The sequence below is a fragment of the Cherax quadricarinatus genome, chromosome 40 (genome assembly GCF_038502225.1).
Source record: "Cherax quadricarinatus isolate ZL_2023a chromosome 40, ASM3850222v1, whole genome shotgun sequence".
NCBI classification, from domain to species: domain Eukaryota; kingdom Metazoa; phylum Arthropoda; class Malacostraca; order Decapoda; family Parastacidae; genus Cherax; species Cherax quadricarinatus.
In genome coordinates this window covers 713567-729410 of record NC_091331.1, presented here as the reverse complement: position 1 = coordinate 729410, position 15844 = coordinate 713567, and the positions used below count along the sequence as shown (strand labels likewise).

General features: G+C 39.3%; 1 long non-coding RNA gene across 1 annotated transcript in view; it reads right to left on the bottom strand.

Moving 5' to 3' along the window:
* Window positions 1-81: 81 nt before the first annotated feature.
* The window catches only part of LOC138853788 (uncharacterized), a 23551-nt gene continuing 7788 nt past the window's right edge, over window positions 82-15844 (bottom strand). The window contains exon 2 of the long non-coding RNA XR_011392947.1: window positions 82-2564. This is a non-coding gene — a long non-coding RNA (uncharacterized lncRNA). The remainder of the gene's footprint in view (window positions 2565-15844) is intronic.

Sequence of the window (15844 nt, the reverse complement as noted above, 5' to 3'; positions counted from 1 at the left end):
CCTAGATTAGCTAACCTTGTGTATGCTGCCAATATCATGCAGTTTTTTACATCTTTGATGAGTAAATGAAAATTTAACAACTGCTTTGACAAAAATATGAAACAAACAAAAATGAAATTGTTCAAAGCATCTTTCATTTTAAACACTTCTTTAGGAGCAATGCATGCAAAAGAGTGAAATCTCATTGAAGATACAGGTTTACATCCAGGAATGCAGTCTCTTCAATAAATATGTTTCAGTAATTCATAAAGCACACATTAATAGTGCATATTTTATCAGAACACTATTCACACTTCAATAATTATTACTATGTGGTTTTGACTGAACACACAGTAAAGTTCAAAAAAATATGGCTTAGGCATGCAAATGTTTATTCAGATACTTCTACTGCCTCAAGATTAATATGGTATATGGTGCCTTACGAGCTCAACATAACTGTCAGGTTATAAAACAACTCGTAGCGGTCTACTCTTCAGTAGTCACTTGACCATCTCCAAGTACAGTGGACTCCCGGTTTACGATCAGCTCCCAATGCGACCATTTATGTAAGTGCATTTGTATGTGTATGTTTGGGGGTCAAATGGACTAATCTAATTCACAATATTCCTTATGGGAACAAATTCGGTCAGTACTGGCACCTGAACATTCTTCTGGAATGAAATATCGTAAACTGGGGGGTCCACTGTGCTTCTGCATCAGCAAGCAAGAGAGGAAGGAATTTAGGTTAGGATAAAATTCTTCCTTATCACTATAAGTGAAATGTCTGAGGCATAGGTTGATAAAATGGCCAACAGCTGTCTGTTGCTCAGTTAAGCTACTTGGCCATCTGCAATCTCTTTTATATGAATTTAAGGTATGGTAAAAAAAAAATGCTGATTTCTTCCCTAACCCTTAAACTGTCCAAACGTAGCTCTACATCCACGTGCAGGGGGCTCCGAACATCATAATTTTTTTTTTACATGCTTTCAAATGGGGAACAATCAAGGTTGGAGCACTACGCACGTGAACGTAGATCTGCGTTTGGACAGTTTAAGGATTAAAGGGATACTTATGCCACTATTTTTCAAATAAAATCTATGGGAATATCACTTTCAAAAGTATGTTACTTACCCATCAAACTTAACCACTTTCTGTAATTACAAAAATATACCATTTTTTTTTGTGATAATAAAATCTATGGAAATTCCATTCTAAGTATTTGTAAAATAGCCTATGGTGATGTCACTTTTTTTTTTTTTTTCAAATATTGAACCTTAAAAAGTGGAATGAATTTTCCATAGATAAAGACATTCGTCACATTAAGAGTTAATTGGTTTCTTATGAAATGAAAAAGCTTTGTTTTTTAAAAGAATTTTATTTTAAAATTTTTAAATTTTCCTTTAAACATTTTTTCTTAAAGAAAATTAAAAGCAAAAATTTTTTTCAGAAAATTAAGAAAAAACCTTTGAATTTAAATTTCTTTTGGAAAAAAATTTAAATTTTTTTTTTTTAATAAATTGATCTCAAAAAAATTAAGACATTATTCTTTTCCTGTTTAAATAAAAAAAAACAATATAAAAAATTAATAATGATCTTGTGTACAATGTAATTAAAGCAGCATCAGTTTAACCCTTACTGTCTAAACATAGATTTATGTCCACGTGTAGGGGGCTCCGAACAGATCTTTTTTTTTACATGCTTTCAAATGGGGAAAATCAAGGGCGGAGCGCTACGCACGCAAGCGTAGATCTACGTTTGGACAGTTTAAGGGTTAAAAAGATTAAATTACAACTCTAAGCACATATTATATTCATTTTTGCGATACTGCAAATGAAACATCAATGTGAACACTGATGTTTCATTCTGGAGCCTTTTACATTAAAAATTAACTACTATACAGTTATCTGCACATGGGTTAGCCATATGTACTCAATCTTCAAATAGAGAACCGTCTCAACAGTGAGGAACTGTATAACCCTAGTAGGTTTAGCACTTCTTTTTGATTATAATAATAAATCAACATTGAGAAAAGATCAGACACCAGTATACTTCCTCACACTATACAACTGCCAGTCTGCAGAGTCCACCAGGCTTACTATTTACAATAAAATCACTGATGCAGAGGTCTGCTATATTAAGTATTTTTTAAACTTTGGATTGAAACCCTTGTGTCACCCTTGTATTAAAAGCCTCTTTTGTCAACCTCAATGAAAAGGGTTGACAAAGGGTGAAAGAAATTAGAGCAGGTATGCTAAATTAGTTTCAGTTAAGTCATAAAAGGAAATGGCATTATTAGTCATAGGGAAGCACTAAACTATTGGGGTCATACAGCAACCAGGTAATGGTTTGGCAATTAAATTCAATAACAGGGAGAATAGATCCAATTCCTTGGATTAAGAACCCTTACAGAGTAAGCACATCAGAGCTTCAGAGAGGTCAAAATGAAATATGCTCTCTAGTGAGATAAATATCCTTCTTAGAAAACATGACAGTCTTTGTATAACAGCTGAGAAAATAAAAGGAGTGGGTCAGATGGGGCTGTCAACCCCTGGTACTGGTGCTGTTGTTGTCTTGGTAGACAGTACCTGCAAGAATACAGACATGAGATGGTGCCAGTGCTGTCCTGGAGGACAATGCACCAGATGGAGATAGTGCCCCTGGTGACGTAACTAGTAAAAACAAAGTTAAACAAATTCCAGTGTTACAAAGTAGCAATGCTGCTGGAGATGGAATAAAAGGGGATGATGCTTCAGGGAATTGCGTTGATATATTACCAGAAAAAAATGGTGGAGACACTGATGTTAGTACAGGGGCTGTAGATAATGGGGAGCCAAAAAAAAATACACCAGTAGGGAATGCAGCCACAGAAAATTCTGGCAAACTGAAATCCATTCTATGCCTTGGGTATCTGCAGGCATGGAATATCTGGAAAAATAGTTGGGACGTGCAATTTTGATCATCCCAAAAATGCCGCACTCACATGACAACAGGAGAATGCAACTCGTCTTGCAATTTATTTCACCCGGAAATGTGTCACTCATCAGTCAATGAAAGACAATGCTACGTGTTGTCAGGCACACCATCTAAAGGGGACAAGAAGATACAGATCACCCAGGCCATAGGAAACAAACCAGGAGAGCCAAAACCACCCCAGAGATGGTTTTTAGTGGCTGTGGAGTGGAGGCCAGTGACTGTGTCTCCACTCCACTCCTTGAGTGGAGACACAGTCACTGGCCTCCACTCTAGAACAACAGATATTAGTGCCAGCAAACAAGCCCCCTACATACCATCAATATGGTGACATTTATCTTTGCAAATACATATACAGGGTCTAAAGCCATCAACAAAGTACATGTACCTTTCATCAATTGACTGCTCAGAGTCAAATGCAATGCTTGCAGCTTTCATGTAGACCCACATAAAGAATCACTTTGACAACAAACTATGGATCTCAGGTTATAATCTATTCAGATACAACAGAGTAAACAGGCAATGGGGGGGGGGGGAGGGGTTGGCCTGTATGTCACAGAGTTGCTCATTTCCTCAGAACTACTAAACACCCCAAATGATGTACTTAGTTGAAATTTGGCAGTAAAGATCAACAACCAAAACCTTGTCATTGTGGTTGTATACAAGCCTCCAGATGCTACTTCCCAACAATTCCAGGAATAGATTCATAAAATTGATCACTGGAAAATCTCCCAACTCCTGCCCCAAACATTTTGCTGCTGGATTATTTCAACTTAAGACACCTAAAGTGGAGGAATGTAGCAAATGTTTTAGCAGAGTTAACCCTAGGAGGCAGCTCGGACGAAAATTCACATACACATGAGCTATTACGTCTCTGCAACAAATTCACCTTAAACCAGCAAATAATAGAGCCAACAAGACTGGAAAATGCACTGGACCTCATCTTCACCAACAATTATCTAATACGAAATGTAACAGTATCAAAGACACACTCAGATCACAACATAATAGAGGTACAGCTGGGAGATATCCTAAACACAGATCCAAACCTTTGCCTAGAATTAACTCTGTGGCACTCCCTATACAGGTGAAGGCAAAGAATCAGAGAGCTGTTGATAGGGGCCAGCATATCTGAAATACAGAGGAGGGTATTGGTTAGAGAAATAGCAAATATTGAACTTAAGCTTGAGGAATTGTACAGGAGATAAGAAACTCTAAGAACTTAAAGCCATCCATGAAACTGAAAAAAAAAATGTCTTTTCTTATGCCAGATCTAAGGCAAAAACAACATCAAGTATTGGATCCCTGCTTAGACATGATGGGACTTACACAGATGACAGCAAAGAAATAGTGAGATAATGAAGTACCAATTTGATTTGGCATTTAGCAAGCCATTAACCAGACTAAGAGTCAAAAATCTAAATGAATTTTTTATGACCGAAACTCAAAATATGGTCAATCCAAAAATCTCTGATAATATTCCAACACCACAAGACTCTGAAAAAGCAATACATGACATGCACATGCACGTGCCTTCAGCATTCTATGGAGAGGGAGCAGGGACACAGGTCATCCCACAGTCACTAAAAATAACAGACAGCCCCCCTCCACAAAGGTGGCAGTAAAGCAATTGCAAAGTATTATAGACTGATAGCACTAACATCCCATATCACAAAAATCTTTGGAAGTGTTCTAAAAAGCAAGAGCGCCACTCACCTAGATACTCATCAGTTACAGAACCCAGGACAACACAGGTTTCGAGCAGGCCACTCCTGCCTGTCCCAACTACTGGACCACTGACAAGGTCTTAGATGCACTGAAGGACAAACAAAATGCAGATGTAGTATACCCAGACTTTGTGAAAGCTTTCAATAAGTGCGACAGTGGTGTAATAGTGCACAAAATGCTTGATAAAGGAATAACAGGAAATGTTGGTAGATGGATCTATAACTTCTTTACAACAAGAACACAAAGAGTAATAGTAAACAGAGTAAAGTCTGAGGTAGCTACAGTGAAAAGCTCGGTTCCAAAAGGTATTGTACTTGCCCTCAACCTGTTCCTTATCCTCATACCTGACACAGAGATGTAACTCACAGCAATGTGTCTTCCTTTGCGGATGACACCCAAATTTACATGATGATGTCATCCATCAAAGACACTAAAAGACTCCAAGCTGACATCAACCAAATCTTTAATTAAATGGGCTGCGGAAAACAACATGAAGTTCAAAGAAGAGAAATTTCAATTACTCTGATGTGGAAAAACTCAAGGAAATTAAACCATATCAGAATATAAAACAAATTCCAACCACAAAGCAAAAAATTAATGTGAAAGACCTGGGAGTGATAATATCAGAAGATCTCACTTTCAAAGATCACAACAATGTTTCAATCACATCTGCTAAGAAAATGATAGGATGGATAATGAGAACCTTCAAAACTAGGGATACCAAGTCAATGATGGTTCTCTTCAAATTCCTTGTTCTCTCTAGGTTAGAATATTGCTGTATATTAGCAGCCCTTTCAAGGCAGGTGAAATTGCAGATCTGAAGAATGTACAGAGAACTTTCATGGCACACATATATACAATACAGCACCTAAATTACTGGGAACAATTGAAGACCTTGATTTGTATTCCCTGGAATACAGGTGAGAAAGATACGTACATGATAATACACACTTGGAAAATCCTAGAGGGACTAGTCCCAAATTTGCATATGAAAATCACTCCCTATAGAAGCAATAGACTGGGCAGGAGATGCAACATCCCCCCAGTGAAAAGTAGGGGTACCTAATAATGGCAATCAAGTCTCCGTCCCTGACTTTCGCTTGGCTGATTTCATAGGACTGAAAAATTACTTAGGTGGGCTGAACTGGAATGACCTGACTAGGGGTCAGGTAGGTGGTGATGGTTGCCGATATGATGCTTTCCAGGGCATAGTTCTAGCTGCTCAGTCAAATTATGTTCCAAATAGGGAAATCAGATCAAACAAAAATGATCCTAAATGGATGAACAATAGATTAAAATATCTGATTGGTCAAAAGAGAGGCATATATAGGCAAATCAAAAGAGGAGAGGGGCAATTAAGAAATCGATATATTCAGTTAAAGAGAGAAATAAAAAAGGGAATTAGAAAAGCAAATAGAGATTATGAGGTTAAAGTTGCAAGAGAATCGAAGACTAACCCAAAAGGATTCTTTCAGGTATACAGAAGTAAGATCAGGGACAAGATAGGCCCACTCAAAAGTTCCTCGGGTCAGCTCACTGACAGTGATAAGGAAATGTGTAGAATTTTTAACACATACTTCCTCTCAGTTTTTACACAGGAGGATACCAGCGATATTCCAGTAATGATAAATTATGTAGAACAGGACGATAATAAACTGTGCACTATTAGGGTCACAAGTGACATGGTCCTTAGGCAAATAGATAAATTAAAACCTAACAAATCCCCAGGCCCTGATGAACTGTATGCAAGGGTTCTAAAGGAATGTAAAGAGGAGCTTAGCACACCTTTGGCTAATCTTTTCAACATATCACTACAAACTGGCATGGTGCCAGATAAGTGGAAAATGGCAAATGTGATACCTATTTTCAAAACAGGTGACAGGTCCTTAGCTTCGAACTATAGACCAATAAGCCTAACCTCCATAGTGGGAAAATTTATGGAATCAATAATTGCCGAGGCAGTTCGTAGCCACCTTGAAAAGCATAAATTAATCAACGAATCTCAGCATGGTTTTACAAAGGGGCGTTCCTGCCTTACGAATTTATTAACTTTTTTCACTAAGGTATTTGAGGAGGTAGATCATGGTAATGAATATGATATTGTGTATATGGACTTCAGTAAGGCTTTTGACAGGGTCCCACATCAGAGACTATTGAGGAAAATTAAAGCACATGGAATAGGAGGAGAAATTTTTTCCTGGATAGAGGCATGGTTGACAAATAGGCAGCAGAGAGTTTGCATAAATGGGGAGAAATCAGAGTGGGGAAGCGTCACGAGCGGTGTTCCACAGGGGTCAGTGTTGGGCCCCCTGCTGTTCACAATCTACATAAACGACATAGATGAGGGCATAAAGAGCGACATCGGCAAGTTTGCCGATGACACCAAAATAGGCCGTCGAATTCATTCTGACGAGGACATTCGAGCACTCCAGGAGGATTTGAATAGACTGATGCAGTGGTCGGAGAAGTGGCAGATGCAGTTTAATATAGACAAATGCAAAGTTCTAAATGTTGGACAGGACAATAACCATGCCACATATAAACTAAATAATGTAGATCTTAATATTACGGATTGCGAAAAAGATTTAGGAGTTCTGGTTAGCAGTAATCTGAAACCAAGACAACAGTGCATAAGTGTTCGCAATAAAGCTAATAGAATCCTTGGCTTCATATCAAGAAGCATAAATAATAGGAGTCCTCAGGTTGTTCTTCAACTCTATACATCCTTGGTTAGGCCTCATTTAGATTATGCTGCACAGTTTTGGTCACCGTATTACAGAATGGATATAAATTCTCTGGAAAATGTACAAAGGAGGATGACAAAGATGATCCCATGTATCAGAAACCTTCCCTATGAGGATAGACTAAGGGCCCTGAAACTGCACTCTCTAGAAAGACGTAGAATTAGGGGGGATATGATTGAGGTTTATAAGTGGAAGACAGGAATAAATAAAGGGGATGTAAATAGTGTGCTGAAAATATCTAGCCTAGACAGGACTCGCAGCAATGGTTTTAAGTTGGAAAAATTCAGATTCAGGAGGGATATAGGAAAGTACTGGTTTGGTAATAGAGTTGTGGATGAGTGGAACAAACTCCCAAGTACCGTTATAGAGGCCAGAACGTTGTGTAGCTTTAAAAATAGGTTGGATAAATACATGAGTAGATGTGGGTGGGTGTGAGTTGGACCTGATAGCTTGTGCTAACAGGTCGGTTGCCGTGTTCCTCCCTTAAGTCAATGTGACCTGACCTGACTAGGTTGGGTGCATTGGCTTAAGCCGGTAGGGACTTGGACCTGCCTCGCATGGGCCAGTAGGCCTTCTGCAGTGTTCCTTCGTTCTTATGTTCTTATGTTCTTATGAGTATACTAAGAGAACACAATAAGTGTCAGGGGCCCAAAACTGTTCAACTGCCTCCCAGCATACATAAGGGGGATTACCGATAGACCACATGCTGTTTTGTAGAAGGCACTGGACTGGCACGTAAAGTCAGTAACTGATCAGCCAGGCTGTGGTTCATATGTTGGCTTGTGTGTGGCCAGCAGTAACAGCCTGGCTGATCAGACCCTGATCCACCAGGAGGCCTGGTCACAGACTAGGCTGCGGGGTCATTGATCCCCAAAACCCTGTCCAGGTATAATCCTTTGGAGAAAGCATCATGTGCCTCTTCATGAGATGTCATGTTCAACAAGCACCCTTCAGGAAAGAATCACCTTCATGATAGTGAAGGACACTTGGTCCAAGTAATTGAAGTTATTTTCCCCTTCCTCTGATTAAACCTGATAACCTTCTATTTTCTAGGCACTGTATGACCCTTAGATGTTGAACGTGTCACCATCAACATCCTGCAATAACTGTGTTCACAATGCAGTTCCAAGATCAAATATGAAACTGAGCAGATTAAGAAGCAAATTAAAAGTGAACATAGAAAAGAGCAGGATGATGAAGGCAACAATAAATCTAGATAATGAATGACTGAATATTAGATTGAAGGGAGTAAATAGGAAGTGGATGTATTTAACCCCTAAACTGTCCAAACGTAGATCTGTGTTCACGTGTGTAGCGCTCCGACCTTGATTTTCCCCATTTGAAAGCATGTAAAAAAAAGTAGATCTACGTTTGGAGCCCCCCACACGTGGACGTAGATGTACGTTTGGACAGTTTAACCCTTTGACTGTTTTGGTCATATATATACGTCTTACGAGCCAATGTGTTTGACATATATACACTCAAATATTCTAGTGGCTACAAATCAAGCAGGAGAAAGCTAGTAGGCCCACATGTGAGAGAATGGGTGTGTGGTGTCAGTGTGCACCATATAAAAAAAAATCCTACAGCACACAGTGCATAATGAGAAAAAAAAGCTCCGATCGTGTTTCTGGATTAAAACGCCGACTTATGGTTTTGCCCACTCCAGGGCCTTGATACAAGGCCCTGGAAAACAGGGCCTTGTATCAAGCTAAAATGATGTATATTCTTAACCCTTAAATGGTCCAAACGTATATATACGTTTTTTCAACATCTGAAAGTATGTAAAAAAATGTAGATTTTTTTTTTTGTTTTACATGTGAAAACATGTAAAAAAAACTTTTATATACATTTTTTTAGTTATATTTGAAAATATGTAAAAAAAAGTAGATCTACTTTTGTAGCACTACGAATTTGAACGTCGATCTGTTTGGACCGTTTAAGGGTTAATTAGCATAAATGATGCATATTCTTAATTAGCATAAGTGATGCATATTCTTAATTAGCATAAGTGATGCATATTCTTAATTAGCATAAGTGATGCATATTCTTAATTAGCATAAAAAAATAGTACAACTGGAGTGAGTTTAAGCAATTTGAAAAGGCAGCCAAAAATTATTTTTAGGCAAAAAATTTTTCAGGTGTATTTTCAAAACTCCCTAAAATAATTCTTGGAATACTATTTTTTAAGCCAATTAAGAATATGCAATCTAAAACATAAACAGGTCATTTTATTAAGATAAAAGACCCAGCTTTCCTTCTGATTATGTGCAAAGCTTTGATAGAGAATGCCAACATTCTCATCTAAACTATTTTAACTTTGAATGAAACCTATATAGAATTATTTTGCATTTGTGGGAAGTATGATCCAACAAATAATTCAGTCATTCCTACCACCCATTATGGGTTTATTTTCAAAATTCCTTAAAATCACTCCAGTGAATTAAGAATATGCATTCATAATATGAAGTCCTGTTTTCTAATTTCATCTGAAACCCCATGAAAGCACGCTAACTTTCTTATCAAAATTATTCTTACCTTCAATGCAAGCTATGTGTACAGGATCTTTTCATATTTGTGGGAAGTAACTGATCCAACAAACAGTTCCATCATGCCTAACTAAACCTAATGAAACATCACTACATCCCACTGACACAGCTAACAAGATAAACGACTTCTTCTCAACCATAGGATCTAATCTCGCCAATAAAATCCCACATACCAATGCCCATGCCGGGGACTACCTAGATGGGAATTTCCCAAATTCCTTCTATCTTGCACCAACTGAGCCCACGGAAGTCACTGAGATTATAAAGTCACTTAAAAATAACTCAGGAAATCTGTCTCATGTCCCACCATTACTGTACAAGCGAACGGCCCATGTCCTTTCGCATGCTATTTCATTACTTTTTAACAAGTCACTAGAAACTAGCACCTTCCCGAAACTACTCAAGATGGCAAGGGTTACACCAATACATAAAGGTGGTGACCCTACAGACTTAAACAACTATAGGCCAATATCAAACTTACCATTGCTATCCAAAATCTTTGAGAAACTCGTGCACAGGAGACTATATTCATTTATAACAACACAAAACATACTCAACCCCTGCCAATTTGGATTCAGGAAAAATAAAAGCACTAATGATGCAATCATAAAAATGCTAGATCTGCTTTACACAGCATTGGAAAATAAGGAATATCCACTAGGAATTTTTATTGACCTAAGAAAAGCTTTTGACACAGTAGACCACGACATCCTACTCCACAAACTTGACCATTACGGTATAAGAGGCCATGCGCTTGCTTATTTCAAATCTTACCTTACTAATAGGTATCAGTATGTCACCATTAAAGACACAGCATCAACAACATGGCCACTTGATACTGGAGTTCCACAGGGAAGTGTCCTTGGTCCCCTGCTCTTCCTCATATACATCAATGATCTTCCAAACGTATCCCAACACCTGAAACCCATTCTCTTTGCTGACGACACGACTTATGTCATCTCTCACCCTAATCTTGCCACCCTCAACACCATTGTTAACGAGGAGCTGATCAAAATATCGACTTGGATGACAGCCAATAAACTTATGCTTAACATTGACAAAACCTACTATATTATGTTTGGTAGCAGAGCAGGAGATGCACAAATTAACATTAAGATTGACAACACTCTAATTGCCAGGCATAATGAGGGCAAATTCCTAGGCCTATACCTTGACAACAACCTGAATTTCAGCACCCATATCCAACACATAACCAAAAAAGTATCCAAAACGGTTGGGATCCTCTCCAAGATACGATACTACGTGCCGCAAACTGCCCTTCTCACACTATACCATTCACTTATATATCCCTACCTCACCTATGCTATCTGTGCTTGGAGTTCAACTGCAGCAACACACCTAAAGCCAATAATAACCCAACAAAAAGCTGCAGTAAGAATAATCACTAAATCCCATCCCTGGAAAACACACCCCCACTCTTCATAGATCTAAACTTACTCCCTGTTCAGTACATCCACACTTACTACTGTGCAATCTATATCTACAGGACCTTAAATTGCAATATTAACCTTGACCTAAAACACTTTCTTGATAGTTGTGACAGAACCCACAGGCACAACACCAGACACAAACATCTCTATGACATTCCCCGTGTCCGACTTAACCTTTACAAAAATTCAATGTATGTCAAAGGCCCTAAAATCTGGAACACCCTACCTGAAAATTCTAAAACTGCAGACACATTCATCACCTTCAAAACTACCATCAGAAAACATCTTATCTCCCTGATACACCCTGTCAACTAATTACACGAATACCACCTGGTGGTTCACACTTACACTCACTCACCCATTTGACCATAAACAGAAATATCAATCTATCTCAAAATAATGAATCTTAACTAGTCATAAGTTGGCCTGTGATACTCCAATACTGAAACTATGTATAGTGTCAAAACAAAAGCATTCACATTGCTAAACTCACAAACTAGTATTTAGTCACTTAGCCATAATACCAACTTACCTCATAATTTTGTAATATTTTAAGCTTAAGATTTAATTTAAGTCTGCCCGAAATGCCTAGCCATGCTAGGTGTTCTAGTGGTACACTCTGTAATTATTATTTTACTACATGTAAACCACACAATAACTAAATTCTGTAAACTCAGCATTGTAATCCTTATAGAGAATAAACTTTGAATTTGAACAATTATAACAGACGGCTTCAAAAGGCCGTCACTAGATGGCAGTGTTTACCACAACAAAGAGGGAGCAGTTGTGGCTGCCTCCACCTGTTACATAATGACATATTTTATTCATTCTAGAGTATATATCATGTTTCTTTGTTATTTTTATTGTTTGTTGTGTCATATTAGATGAACTGTGATATACAGTGGACCCCCGCATAGCGATATTAATCTGTGCAAGAGAGCTCATTGTTATGCGAAATTATCGTTATGCGAATGAATTTTCCCCATAAGAAATAATGGAAATCAAATTAATCCGTGCAAGACACCCAAAAGTATGAAAAAAAAATTTTACCACATGAAATATACATTTTCCTACACACAAAGAGAAGGATACATGCACAATAGTAGAGTAGTACATGCACAATATATATTGTGCATGTACTACTCTACTAAATGAAGAATAAATGACACTTACCTTTATTGAAGATGCAGCAATGACTGATGAGACACTGTGTCCTGGGAGTGCCTTTTCCTCCTGAGTACTGTAGGTCCTATTTGGCATTTTCTTCCAGAACAGGCCTTATCACACTGTGTATGCCACTATGATTCTTAAATCTCTCAAACCAACCTTTGCTGGCTTTAAATTCACCAACATGAGCACTAGTTCCAGGCATTTTTCCCTGTTCACCTGGGTGTTAGTCGACTGGTGTGGGTTGCATCCTGGGAGACAAGATTAAGGACCCCAATGGAAATAAGTTAGACAGTCTTCGATGACACTGACTTTTTTGGGTTATCCTGGGTGGCAAATCCTCTGGGGTTAATTGTTTCTTGGTATTCTCAATAAGCCACACCAACAACGGTGCTACAGCAGCAGCAGCAGCAGCTGACAGTGCTACAGCAGCAGCAGCAGCAGCTGACAGTGCTACAGCAGCAGCAGCAGCAGCTGACAGTGCTACAGCAGCAGCAGCAGCAGCTGACAGTGCTACAGCAGCAGCAGCAGCTGACAGTGCTACAGCAGCAGCAGACGATGCTACAGCAGCAGCAGACGGTGCTACAGCAGCAGCAGCAGCTGACGGTGGTACAGCAGCAGCAGCAGCTGACAGTGCTACAGCAGCAGCAGACGATGCTACAGCAGCAGCAGATGGTACTACAGCAGCAGCAGCAGCTGACGGTGGTACAGCAGCAGCAGCAGCTGACAGTGCTACAGCAGCAGCAGCAGCTGACAGTGCTACAGCAGCAGCAGACGATGCTACAGCAGCAGCAGACGGTACTACAGCAGCAGCAGACGGTACTACAGCAGCAGCAGCAGCTGACGGTGGTACAGCAGCAGCAGCAGCAGCTGACAGTGCTACAGCAGCAGCAGACGATGCTACAGCAGCAGCAGACGATGCTACAGCAGCAGCAGACGGTACTACAGCAGCAGCAGCAGCAGCTGACGGTGGTACAACAGCAGCAGCAGCAGCTGACGGTGCTACAGCAGCAGCAGCAGCTGACAGTGCAGCAGCAGCAGCAGCTGACGGTGGTACAGCAGCAGCAGCAGCTGTACCACCAATAGTAGCGATGGTTGATTGGGGTTTATTATACAACCTGGCCAGCTCGGAGACACGCACTCCACTTTCATACTTATCAATGATCTTTTTCTTCATCTCTATAGTAATTCTCACCCTTATTGCTGTAGGGTTGGCACTAGAAGCTTTCTTGGGGCCCATGGTCACTTATTTTGCAGATAAAATCACCAAAAACACTGTAATAATACGAAATGTTCCGATTGTATGCTTGGATGTTACCGCGGAGGCTGGCTGGTAAACAATGCCACCAGCGGAACATGTGAGCGTGGCTCAGGCCGCACATAGACGCGTCTCGGACGAACAGCGTTGAGCGGGTTTTTTAGCGGTATGCGAGGCAAAATCTTAGCGATAAAATGTAGCGGTATGCGGATTTAACGTTATGTAAGGCCAACGGTATGCGGGGGTCCACTGTATAAATAAGCCGTATAGATGATATTAGCTAAATTATTCATGAAGTATTTGCCCGGTCTCCAGACAAACTCATCCACAGCCGACACCGCCCATACCACCACATGAATGATATATTTTATTCATTTTAGAGTATATATCAGGTTTGTATGTTATTTATATTGTTTATTATGTCATATTAGATGAAGTGAGATAGATAAATAAGCCGTAGAGTTGATATTAGCGAAATTTTTGAAGTACAGAATTCCATTGAAACGGATTAATTGCATTTCAATTTATTTAAATGAGGAAAATTGACTCTGCAAATGAGCAAATCCAGTTGCAAGCAAGGTCATGGAACGGATTAAACTCGCAAGTAGAGGTTCCACTGTATTGTCATTTGGGGGTCTGGAATGGATTAATTCTATGGGAAAAATTGCTTTGGTTGTTGTCCACTTTGGTTGTTAAATCGACATCTGGAACAAATTAAATTCAACAGTCAAGATTCCACTGTATTACATCTTCAGGCCCACAATAAAAATTGATGACTGGGACATTGGTAGTGTCCTGTGTAAAAACTGAGGGAAATAATTATTAAAAATTGAGCACATTTCATTCTCCTTGTCAGAAGGGGACCTATATTATTAATAACAAGGGTTTCCTTGTTTGCTAGAACCAAGTCAAGCTGGCTATTTCTTCTTGTATGTTCTGTAACAAACTGCTTTAAAAAACAATCCTGGACTACCTGGAGTATACCTCTAAGAAGTCATTAGACTCTAAATTCCCAGTCAGGGAATTCCAATTAATCTGGCTAAAGCTGAAGTCCCCTAGAATTACTACATTATCCTGCCTTGTAGTCTTAACAATTTCCTCCCAAAGTAGTCTCCCTTGATCCCTATCCAAATTTGTGGGATGGTATATCACACCTAAAATAAATTGTTCATGCCCCTCCAAAAATTCTACCCATACAGACTCTGTATGTGTTATTTCAGACTTTATACTAATTTTTATGCAACAATTCAAGTGATCGCAGACATACAGTGCCGCCCTACCCCCATTTCCAATGCAAAACAATTTAAAACCTTGAATGTGACATTCAGCAGGCATATCCTGATTTTTCATACTAAACCACATCTCAGTTATGGCAAATACGTCAATGTTACCAGCATATGCAACTAATCTCAACTCGTCCATCTTATTTCTAACACTACAACTATTTGTATAATTTTAGAAACCCTGCCTTCTCTTTTCCCTTCCTGTTCATTTTTGTTCTTCCACTATCTTTATTACTGTCCCTGTCACCTAGTGCCACTGGTTTTCCACTATGCACCAATAACTACCTCATTCTGCCTGTAACTGGTTTTTCTAAAGCTCACAGTATCACTACACTGAGACTTCATTGCTTTCCCACAAAAACCCATACCACTAACTATTTCTAGCTTAAAGCACTAAGAGCTCCCTCCACTGCATTAGCCAGTGCCTTCCCCCCCTCCCCTAGGCCTAGATAAGTGAACCCCATCCTTAGCATACATGTTACTTCTGCCATAGAAGAGGTCCCAGTAGTTTATGAATGTTACTGCACTTTCCTGGACCTTTCATTTCCAACTCCTCTCGGCAAAATGCCATACAGGTCTCCCTCTCTTCTTCCTAATCATCTCTACTGCTGACCTATACCTGCTAATCAGGTCCTCACTCCTACATCTGCCAACAACGTTGCCTCCCAAAAGAAAGGCTGAGGGCACTGAAGTGTACAATGGAAACAGGGAAAAA